Source organism: Saimiri boliviensis, chromosome 10 (assembly GCF_048565385.1).
Source record: "Saimiri boliviensis isolate mSaiBol1 chromosome 10, mSaiBol1.pri, whole genome shotgun sequence".
NCBI classification, from domain to species: domain Eukaryota; kingdom Metazoa; phylum Chordata; class Mammalia; order Primates; family Cebidae; genus Saimiri; species Saimiri boliviensis.
This window is the reverse complement of record NC_133458.1, coordinates 37,144,197-37,157,136: the sequence shown is the minus strand read 5'-3', so window position 1 is coordinate 37,157,136 and position 12,940 is coordinate 37,144,197.

Sequence of the window (12,940 nt, the reverse complement as noted above, 5' to 3'; positions counted from 1 at the left end):
ACATGGAGAGCCTACCTGCAAAAGTTCTTACAGAAGTGTGCAGTCTGTGTGTATGTTTATGTTCAGATATTTTGAGGCAAAGTTCTAAGTGTATTTTTCCCAGAGCACAGCTAGTTTTTATATAAGAAATTAATGATTTTGAGCATATATGCTACTTGCTTCTTGAAGCCTTTCTTACAATAGAGTTGACATGATCCATTTGATTTAAAAAGAGAGAGAGAGAAGCTTTGTGAGATTCCCTGCGTGCCAGCATGCATGCATAGCACTTTCCAGCTAGTATGACTATGAAATGGTATACATGATAAAAGTCATCTGTTTTCACTGTTATTATGCTGAAATGTGTTAAGTCTCTGCTATCACAACTGCAAAAATTAATATGTGGACTGGACAGACTATCTATATAATTATTTTTGGTCATTTTCCCATTTATTTTATAAAACATTAGTTGCATTTTTTCCTATGTGCCTAATGCAGATATTAAACCATCTCTAGATCTTCAACTTATTTATGTCAAATTACCATAGTATCATAAAAGTTATATTACAGTTAAAATTCATTCTTAGATGCTACAATAGCTTTGTAAACCTAATTACATTATAGAAAACAGGAGGGTTTTTTTCCCATGCTCTAATAAGAGAAAAATAAAAGGTTAACAAGTTTTCATGAGAATGTGGAGAAAAGAAAATCCTTTCACACTGTTGGTGGGAATCAAAATTAGTATTACCAACATAGACAATTATATGAAGATTTCTGAAAAAAAAAATGAAAATAGAAAATTTTCATTTTTCCATAAGATCCAGCAATCCTACTTCTGAGTATTTACCCAAAAGATTTAAAATCAGTATTTCCAAATTATATCTGTACTCCCATATTTATCATAGCATTATTCACAATAGCCAAGTTATAAATCAACCTAAGTATTCATCAATAGATGAACATATAAATAAAATGCGGTATACATAAACAATTAGAATTATTTATTCTATAACTTGGCTACTGTGAATAACACTACGATGAATATGGAATACTATTCAGTCACAGAAAAAGAAAGAAATGGTATCATTTGCAACAACATGGTTGAAGTCGTACACTATAACGTGAAGTGAAATAACCCAGTCACAGAAAGGCAAATACTGCCTCTTCTCACTTATATGTGAAATCTAAAACAATCTAATTTATAGAATAATAGAATAGAAGAATAGTTAACAAAGGCTAGGGGATAGAGGAAATGGGGAGATGATGATACAAGGCTACAAAGCCTTAATTAGACAGGAGGATCAATTTTTACTTTTTCTTTGTGATCTATTGTGCAGTGTGCTAAATATAGTTAAGAAAGGTGTACTGTACATTTTAAAGTAGCTGAGATAATAAATTTCAAATATTCTCATTAAAAAATAAGTAATCAAAGTGATGAATAGGTTGATTAGCTTGGTTTAATTTTCACATTTATTTATAAATCCTAACATCATTTTGTGCCCCTTAAATATATACACCTATAATATTTTATTATATAGAGCATATGATGCTATGATTGCATATTATCTTTTTCTTAATGCATGTCTTTAGATTATACCTAAATTCCCCTGAAAATAAAATTTCATGGATGGTCACCAATAATTTAATTTTTAATATAATGTTCTTAGCTTAGACATAAAATTTAAAAATTCATATCACTAGGCCGGGCACGGTGGCTCAAGCCTGTAATTCCAGCACTTTGGGAGGCCAAGGTGGGTGGATCACGAGGTCAAGAGATCGAGACCATCCTGGTCAACATGGTGAAACCCCATCTCTACTAAAAATACAAAAAAATTAGCTGGGCATGGTGGCGTGTGCCTGTAATCCCAGCTACTCAGGAGGCTGAGGCAGGAGAATTGCCTGAACCCAGGAGGCGGAGGTTGTGGTGAGCCGAGTTCACACCATTGCACTCCAGCCTGGGTAACAAGAGTGAAACTCTGTCTCAATCAAAAAAAAAAAAATCAAAAATTCATATCACTGAATTTATAAAAGATATGTTTCTAAAATTAGTGTGACATTCATAGCAAAACACAGAAAATTATGTTTGAAGACATTTTTCCATTTGACTTAGAGATGATATTGCCTCTTTTCCCATGTCCATCTCTCACTACAGAAGCTCTATATCATCAAAGTGAATCATAGCAATGCCATGGAAACCACTGATACACTACTGTGGGCTTTATTTAATGCTACAAGAAATAACCAGCATGTACAAATACCTCTAAAGTTCTAGTGTTTTCTACTGAAAAGTATATCTGGGAAGAAAAATTATCAGTTTTTTATTCAGCACCTTTAGTGATGCCCATATTATTGCTGTGGTAGAGATACATTTCCCTATTATATCTCCTGAAGAGATGTTTTCCCCCTTTTAGAATTTACTTAATGAGAAAGATATAAATCATAAATTAAAAGATAAATTAAGGAAGCAGCAATATTGAAAATTTTGCTCAAATACTAAAACAAGTACAAATGGGGAAAATTATGCCTTTTACTTAGGAAACAAAATTAGAGTGTTTAAATTCTACTCTAAAAAGCCACTGAATACCTAATGTAGATGACAGGGTGATGGCTGCAGCCAACCACCATGGCACATGTATACCTCTGTAACAAACCTGCATGTTCTGCACATGTACCCCAGAACTTAAAGTACAATTTAAAAAATCCTGAATACAGATTAATCTTAGACAAGGTGTCCAAAAACTTGAAATTGGTAAAACTCATTGTGAAAATAATAAAAAACAATCCTTATAACCCATTTTCAGATTCTCAGTTGTTTTACCATATAGAGATTTTGAAAAATAATATGCAAAATGCTTACTTCAGAGATAACTATTTGAGTCACAGACCATCTTAATCCTTATCAGAATGACCAGTGAATTTCAGCCCTTATCAAATCTATTGTTTTAGGTACATTTTCAGAAATTCTGTGCATTTAAGCTTAGCCAGAATGAGTAAGTGCCAAGCTCTCAAGTATGTTAGCTCCCGATTATCTGTTCAATGACAAGTGGCTGAACCAAGGACTTTTAAGTTGTCTCCTCTTTTCAAATATTCTATTAGACTATTTCAAATTGGTTACTGTTTGTGCACATGTGCTTTAAGAATCACAAGAGGCTTGTAGTATAGTTTGAAGTCCGGTAGTGTGATGCCTCCCGCTTTGTTCTTTTTGCTTAGAATTGACTTGGCTATGCGGGCTCTCTTTTGGTTCCATATGAAGTTTAAGGTGGTTTTTTCCAGTTCTGTGAAGAAGGTCATTGGTAGCTTGATGGGAATAGCGTTGAATCTGTAAATTACTTTGGGCAGTATGGCCATTTTCACGATGTTGATTCTTCCTAACCATGAACATGGAATGTTTCTCCATCTGTTTGTATCCTCTCTTATTTCGTTGAGCAATGGCTTGTAGTTCTCCTTGAAGAGGTCCTTTACATTCCTTGTTAGTTGTATTCCTAGGTACTTTATTCTCTTTGTAGCAATTGTGAATGGCAGTTCGTTCTTGATTTGGCTCTCTTGAAGTCTATTACTGGTGTATAGGAATGCTTGTGATTTTTGCACGTTGATTTTGTATCCTGAGACTTTGCTGAAGTTGTTTATCAGTTTCAGGAGATTTTGGGCTGAGATGATGGGGTCTTCCAGATATACCATCATGTCATCTGCAAATAGAGACAATTTGATTTCCTCCTTTCCAATTTGGATACCCTTTATTTCTTTTTCTTGCCTGATTGCTCTGGCTAGAACTTCCAGTACTATATTGAATAGGAGTGGTGAGAGAGGGCATCCTTGTCTAGTGCCAGATTTCAAAGGGAATGCTTCCAGTTTTTGCCCATTCAAGGCTACAGTAATCAAAACAGCATGGTACTGGTACCAAAACAGAGATATAGACCAATGGAACAGAACAGAGGCCTCACAGGAAATACAACATACCCACAACAATCTGATCTTCGACAAACCTGACAAAAACAAGCAATGGGGAAAGGACTCCCTGTTTAATAAATGGTGTTGGGAAAACTGGCTAGCCATGTGCAGAAAGCAGAAACAGGACCCCTTCCTGACACCTTACACCAAAATTAACTCCAGATGGATTAAAGACTTAAACATCAGACCTAATACCATAAAAACCTTACAAGAAAATCTAGGCAAAACCATTCAGGATATAGGTGTAGGCAAGGACTTCATGACCAAAACGCCAAAAGCAATGGCGACAAAAGCCAAAATAGACAAATGGGACCTAATCAAACTCCACAGCTTCTGCACGGCAAAAGAAACAGTCAGTAGAGTGAATCGGCAACCAACAGAATGGGAAAAAATGTTTGCAGTCTACCCATCTGACAAGGGGCTGATATCCAGAATTTACAAAGAACTAAAGCAGATCTACAAGAAAAAAACAAACAAGCCCATTCAAAAATGGGCAAAGGATATGAACAGATACTTTACAAAAGAAGACATACGGGAGGCCAACAAACATATGAAAAAATGCTCATCATCACTGGTCATCAGAGAAATGCAAATCAAAACCACATTGAGATACCATCTCACACCAGTTAGAATGGCGATCATTAAAAAATCGGGAAACAACAGATGCTGGAGAGGATGTGGAGAAATAGGAACACTTCTACACTGTTGGTGGGAATGTAAATTAATTCAACCATTGTGGAAGACAGTGTGGCGATTCCTCAAGGACCTAAAAATAGAAATCCCATTTGACCCAGCAATCCCATTACTGGGTATATATCCAAAGGATTATAAATCATTCTACTACAAGGACACGTGCACACGAATGTTCATTGCAGCACTGTTTACAATAGCAAAGACCTGGAACCAACCCAAATGCCCAACGATGATAGACTGGATAGGGAAAATGTGGTACATATACACCATGGAATATTATGCAGCCATCAAAAACGATGAGTTCACGTCCTTTATAGGGACATGGATGAACCTGGAAACCATCATTCTCAGCAAACTGACACAAGAGCAGAAAATCAAACACCGTATATTCTCGCTCATAGGCGGGTGTTGAACAATGAGAACACATGGACACAGGGAGGGGAGCACTACACACTGGGGTCTGTTGGGGGGAAATGGGGGAGGGGCGGGGGGTGGGGAGGGGGGAAGAGATAGCATGGGGAGAAATGACAGATACAGGTGAGGGGACGGAAGGCAGCAAAGCACACTGCCATGTGTGTACCTATGCAACAATCTTGCATGTTCATCACATGTACCCCAAAACCTAAAATGCAATAAAAAAAAAAAAAAAAAAAAGAATCACAAGAGGAAGATGAATAAATAATGACTATTAATAGTAATTTTTTGTTTCAATTGCTATATATTTTATTGCAATTTTGTTGTGAGATTTTTATAGCAACTATTAGATAGCTCACACTCATTCTGCACTTACTCTATTCCACATACTGAGGTAAGGGGTTTTGGTGGACAGTCTCTAAAATGGCCTTTCATAATTCCTGTCTTCTGATACTCCCATCCTCAAATAATCCTCTCCCCTCTGGTGTGCGTAGGACCTGTGGCTTTCTTCTAAGTCATATAATGTGGCAAATATGATGGGATGCTACTGTGTAGTTATAGTATATTCTGTAAGACTCCATCCTGCTAGTTAATTACTCTCTTTCTATTGCTGGATTTAAATAAAGATATTTTCATAAATTCAGTGGCCTTGTTGGAGAAGCTCACGTGGCAAAGAATTTCAGAAGGATTCTGGAAATTGAGTGTGGCCATCAGCAAGAAACTAGAATCTTCAGTTTTGCGGCCAAAGAGGAAATGAATTCCGCTAACTTGAGAAAGCGTGAGAAAAGTTCTTTCTCCATTTGAGTTTGTGATAAGACCAAAGTACAGGCTGACACATGCATTACAGCTTACTAAGAATCTGAAGCAGAGAACCCAGCTAAGCCATGGACAGACTATAACTCACAGAAAACTGGAAGATAATGTGTATTATTTTTAAATTGCTTAGTATTTGATGATATGTTACATGGCAATAAACGATTATTATACAGATTTACATATGTTAACTTGGCCAAATTTCCAATAACCTTATGAGTCAGAAGCCTGTATTTTGCTGATGAGAAAACTAAAGGAAAAAGAGATTAAGTAATTTATTCAGATCAGTATCAGAGCTGAGATTACTAATGAGGACTGCTATTTCCATAGCCCTTGTTCTTAACAACCTGCTATATTTCTTTGCTAAAATACTGTTTCTGAAATTTTGACTGACATATTAACCAAGAACACTAATGCTTCTTTAATGTTGATTCAATTTTGTTTATGAGTTATTTTTATTGATTTAAATCTATTTTCTATGGTTTTTGACTAATACAACACAAAACATAAAAGTTTTTACCATCAAGGCAAACATATTACCTAATAGGAATATAAAACATTCAAATTATTTAATAAAATTAAATATATGGTTGTAAGTGTGCTGCATTAATTTATTACTAGGTTAGCTGGGAGCTAAAAATACTGAATGGCCCTACATGGCTCTCAGGTGGTCTTGTCTACTAATATTTTGGACTGTTTTTACCTAGTAATCTCAGAGCAACATGAAAATAAGAGTAGAAAAAAGCAGGGCTCCTTGAGCCGTTACACAGAATTTGCACAAAATTCACTTCTGCTACCTTCTGTTGGGTAAAGCAAGTCTCAAATCCAGCACAAAGTCAAAAGATAGGGAAATGGACCCCACCTTTTAATGCAAGGAGCTGCAAATTATTTATGATAATTTTAGACTTTCACCCCAAATTTTGAGGCTAACTCCTGAGCATATTTTATAAATAAAATGTGTAAAAATTGCCTAGGTAAAGTAGAATGTTTAGAGGAAGGGCTTTCTAGTCAGAATACCATCATAAGATATACTACAGTATATCACAGAAGTTGAATTTACCTACTTTTAGAATGTCAAGATACAAAAGTGATACATCATCTCCATAACACGGAGCATAGTTTTGGGAGATATGAGAAATTATCTTGAGGCAAGTGCATCTTCTAACTGTACTCTGAATTATTAAACAACAGAGAAAGAATGTCATCTGTGATGATAAATATAGGTGAGCAAAAGAAATTAATGGGAATATTTTTATGGAAAGGAGAGTATATTTCCTACATACTTATGTTAGAGAGGCACATTTGTTTTATAACTCCCATACTACCTCTTTTTCATTTACTTATAAAAATATACACATCAAAAAATGTTCCTCTAGGGTAGAGTTATTTTAACATACATATTTATATGCCTCTACAAATTCTATTGAAGTCCTTAATAAAGGTTTTTAATAAATATTTAGCTTGAATGTAATCAAATGTATTTTTCGTTTCTAATTGGAGAAGGAAAAACAAGTATTTTAGTCAGGTGGCATTACTTAAAATTCAGGCAGAATTTTTTTTTTTTTTTAGACAGAGCCTGGCTCTCTGTCCCCAGTGCTTGAGTGCAGTGGCGTGATCCCGGCTCACTGCAACTTCCGTTTTCTGGATTCAAGCAATTCTCCTGCCTCAGCCTCCCTAGTAGCTGGAACAACAGGCACGCACCACGACGCCCGGCTAATTTTTTGTACTTTTAGTAGAGATGGAGTTTCATCCCGTTGGCCAGGACGGTCTCAATCTCTCGACCTCGGGATGCACCCACCTCAGCCTCCCAAGTGCTGGGATTACAGGCGTGAGCCACCATGCCTGGCCCAGGCAGAATTTTAAGACGGCCTCTCAAGATTGATGCCTTCTGGTGGATATGCTCTTCATAATCTCAGGCATGGCAATTTTGATGGGTCATATTCCCATATTTAGGATACATTGTTATGTCACAATGGACTTTTAAAAAAGGGAAATTATCTGGCTCATGCCTGTAATCTCAGCACTTTGGGAGGCCGAGGTGGGTGGATCACTAGGTAAAGAGATCGAGACCATCCTGGCCAACATAGTGTAACCCCACCTCTACTAAAAATACAAAAATTAGCCAGGCATGGTGGTGTGAGCCTGTAGTCTCAGCTACTCGGGAGGCTGAGAGGCAGGAGAATCCCTTGAACTCCAGAGGCAGAGGTTGCAGTCAGCCGAGATCAGGCTGCTGCGCTCCAGCCTGGTGACAGAGTGAGACTCTATCAGGAAAAAAAAAAAAAAAAAAAAAAGGAGACAGTCAGTCTTGACCTAATTACATGAGCCCTTTAAACCTGGCTTTTGAGGTCAGAGACAGAAGTAAGGGATTCTAAGCATTAGAGAGATTTAGCAATGTCAGAAAGTTTCTGCTGCTGACTTTAAAGGTAAAAGGTACAACCCCTGAGTCCTTAGAGAATATGAATCTAGGAACTGAATTCTACCAACAATCTGAAGGAGCTTGGAAGAAATTTGTAGCTCCAGGTGAGACATTACCTGTGACACTGTGATTTCCACCATATGAGACCCTAAGCAGGGAAGCCTGGTACACACCATTTTTGGTCTGATTTCTGTCATACAAACTGTAAGCTAATACACTGATATTGTTTCAAGCTTCTATGTTTATAGTAATTTGTTACAGGATCAATAGAAAAATAATACATCCAGAGAGTAATTAACATTGCCAAAAGAAGATAAAAAAGTACATTCATAGTTTTCTGTTACCTTGCTCTTCTACATCCTACACAAAATCATATGTTTTATACTCTAAGGTTAGTTAAATAACATGGAGTTTATTTTCTACAAACTTCCCTGTCAATACTTAACAGGCCGCAAGGCAAAATGTCTGGCTTTCTAAAAGATAACATCAATTGCTCTTAAAAAGTGTGTCAATATTAATTTAAGAGGTCTTTCGCACAAATGCTGGTAGTGATAAATTGATTTTCTTCTTCTCATTCAGTTCACAGAATATATAGTATACATCAGATTAAATTGTGTATGTGAACATTCATGTTTCCAATGGTTATTAATCAGCCACAAGATGAATATAAATGACAGTTTGACAATGCATGTTTTAAATCTGCAGAACAAAGAGATAAAATCAAATATAATCTAGGTGACAAAAGGTTTCTGCACTGATCATACCATAAATCTTGTTTGCACTGATCAAACACATAAATCTTCATGTGTTTTTGAGCAGAATGTGTTTCTTTCCCAGAGTAACTGTTGATCTGTGTACTACTTTCTTCCAATAAATGACTTCACATTAAACTCAACTAACTCAAGATTTTATCACTATGAAAACTGATCATCTTCATTTAAATGACTGTAAATTGTATTCTTGTGTTTTCCCCAGAGTTCAATTAAAATTTAGTCCCCAAATAAAGTATATATTTTATATCTACCTAGAGTACACTCAACTCAGATATACTTATGTTGTTTTATAATACTTATGTTCCAAATAATATCTCATTTTCATAACTTCATATAAGTTCTTTATAATTATTTGTAATACAACACTTGCTACGTTCAAAATATGTTGACAATTTTAAAAGTATCTTATGATTGATTTCAGCTACTTTACCCACATTTTACATAAGAGGTCTTATTCCTTCTGTTAAAGTGATGAGGTTTTTGCCTCAAGAAATTTACATGCTAGTGAAAGAAGATGACAATTAAAACATGAACTAATAATGAGAGTATAACTTCTGATTGTGAGGAATGCTATGCAAAGGGATAAAACAAAGAAGGATAAAGAAGAGCATGAGCGAAATATTTTAGATTGGATGGACAGGAGGGAGTAGCTATGTGAGGAGAGAACAAAGTCATGAGAAAGGGTCAAGTAAAGATGAAAAATAAAAGGCACGTGTTACAACAAATAAAATGGTCCTTGACGGGACAAATTTGCAACATATGATAAACAGAAGAAAAAGACAGAAAGCCTGGGATATAATAAGAAAGGGGAAGAATGTTTTTACGGGAAGTCACACATGAAGGAATGAAAGAAATCATGATGGTCTTTAAAAATAAACTTATGTGTGATGTCAAATTACATATAAAGAAAGGATTTAATTTATTTCAGCCTTATAAAATGCTCAAATTATACTGCTGAATACAGAAATGTGCTAGGGAAAAGAGAAGAAAGGGGGTTGTTTATGGCTACTCATTTACTCCATGGAATGGAGTACATGTAGTCCAACTATAAAAAATGAGGATTTTGTCATTTATCAGATCAACAGTATAAGTGATGAGACATGGTTGAATTTAAGAGATATATTTTGAAAATAGAGTTGAAGAGAAGTTTAAGCTGATGGCTTAAGAGTATGTGGTCAGTCTAAAAGAAGTCAAAGATAACTAACTTAATTTGGATTTATCTAAAATTCCCTGAGAAGAATATTATAGTCTCAAATTTTTGATGAATTAATCTCATACAAGACATGTGAAGGAGTGAGGACAGTGAGACAGACAAGGAAGACAAGGCAACATAAATATGTGTTAATCTTGGAAATTGATTCTGTTGAGATCTCTAGGGGAATGTGTAGAATGCCTTTTTATGTATTTTGTATAGCCATATGAAGACAACACTGGGCAATTTACTCGAGAGTTTTTCTTCCTGGTTTATGGGCAATGGTACCTTTGGACATTCAGTTCTCCTCTACACACACAATTCTAAGCTGTGCTTACTGTGGTCAAGTGGCTAGCAAAAGCCATCTGATGATTTTGATATTTGGGACATCAATATTGGGTAAATAGTAGGGCATGTTGCAATGTGAAAGATGGGAGAAGCACAGATTTGGAGAGAGGGTAAATCAAGCTTCAATTTTTGGAGATATACTGAGTAGGCAATTGGGTATATAGGTCTAATGCTCAATTTAGTGATCACAGCTAAAATTATAAGTTACTAGCTTATAAATGATTTTTTAAATTATGGTACAGGATGAGAAGAACTATGAAGAGAATGTTATAGAAAAGAAACATTACTTGAGAATTGAGAACAGGAGCAATACAATATTTAAAGTTAGACTCAGAAGGAGGAACTAGTAAAAGAGACAGTGACACTGTAAAGTCAGGCAAGATTCTGAAGCCACAAAAATTAATGTAGCCTAATGTGACATGACAACTAAATACAATACAATACAATACCCTGAATGGGATTATGCATGAAACACAAAAAGAAAATATGAATAAAGCATGGAATTTACATGACAATATAAAAATCAATATTATATCAGTAATTGCAATGAGTATATCATACTTACATAAGCGTTTAATAATAGGGGGAACTTATATCAGGGTATTTGTAAATTGGAAACTCTATATCTTCAGTTTTTCTACAAATCTAAAAGTGTTCTAAAATAGTTATTAAAGTAAAAGAGAGTAAGTAGTGGAATGTGTGATAAAATTTATATAGATTGTCTTTTAGAGAAAGATGATAACTAAATTCAATGTCTCATCTTAGGGTTGATAGATTTTTAGGAAATTTGCAGTGATGACACAGCAACGAATTAAGTTGCAGTAGCAGGTAGGGAGGCCATCTGTTGGCCTCTTTTAAAACCAGCAAAATAGGCGGGGTGGTGTGTGCCTATAATCCCAGCTACTTGGGAAGCTGAGGCATGAGAATCTGTTGAATCTGGGAGACAGAGGTCGCAGTCAGCCAAGATTGTGCCACTTCACTACAACCTGGGTGATGGAATGAGACTCTGGTTGTTTTTTTTTTTGTTTTTGTTTTTTTTTTCTGTTTTTATAAAAAGCACAAAAAACTATGTGTCACTTAAAAGCCTAATACATGTGGGTGCAGAAGAGAAGTAGTTATATTCTCTTTATTTTTTGATTTATATTTTTGTTTTCATAGCTAAAATAGAGTAGCTGCACAACTATCAAATGTAATAGAAAACAGACACTAGAAACATTAAGCTCGAGTAATACAATACCCATACTATGCTCCCCACCATCACACGCACACTAACTTTAATAGAAACACCATTATTTATACTCATTCAGATACATTTCAGAGATGATTTCCTGAATAAGTCTTCACTTATTTACATTTTTTTACATACAAATTACATTTGTAAATTTAGTTGTTTTCCTTCTGCTTTCAATAGTCCTTTTTTAGGTACAGTTTACAGAAATATTATTGTCTGACAGAATGAAAATTATAATGCTTGGGTTGAAATAAATGGGAGCATTTAGTGTTGTGGATATGGAAAACAGAATTGGTGTGTGAGGCAAATTTTTTGAGATAATTTATGAATCGATCCGCTTTCTTTTGTTTGTTTTATTTTTATTGTTCCAAGTTTTGTTATGGAGAATTCACAAGTTTATTTTCTGATATAACAACTTCAAGTATCTCATTAGCAGAGTGATTTCATTTTTATTTAATGTGGTGGAAAAGAATTACTTCTTCTGGAATTTGCTACAAAGATCCTTTCTATTTCAGTTTCTATTAGTAAATTCTGAATTTGCCTCGAGGCCTGACAAAGTCCATAATTTGTACTGAGTTTATTCACATGTAGGAAAGGGAACTGGAAAGTAAATTTGATCTGCTGAGACTTAGATAGGCTTATTATCTTTAATATGTTATGTACTCAAACACTGACTAAGTAAAATTTTCTTAGAAGAATAAAGAGTTTGTATTCTTAAGTTTCATTGCCAAAGTACTTCTAAGTTACTATGCATTTTAAATTAAAATGTATGAAAATATATTACTGTTAATGAGAGATAAATAAGGAAAATATGTTAATGAGTGTTATAATATCTAAGTAGAATATAAAATAAATACCTTAATATTTAAATAGTGCATATCTGAAAATCTGTATAATATTCAAATACTACTTTAAATAAGTCAGTAAAACATACTAGTTACTATGTAATATCAATTAAAATGCTAAACATGAGAGTTTGAGATTGAAGTATGCTCTAGACACATTAAGATTTAAAAACATACAGTCGGCCAGAGGGCAGGAAAACATCATTAAAAATAAATTAATAAAATAAACTATAGTTGCACATTTTTCATAAATAAGGCACAGGTAGAGTGTGGAGGATCCATCCACTTCTG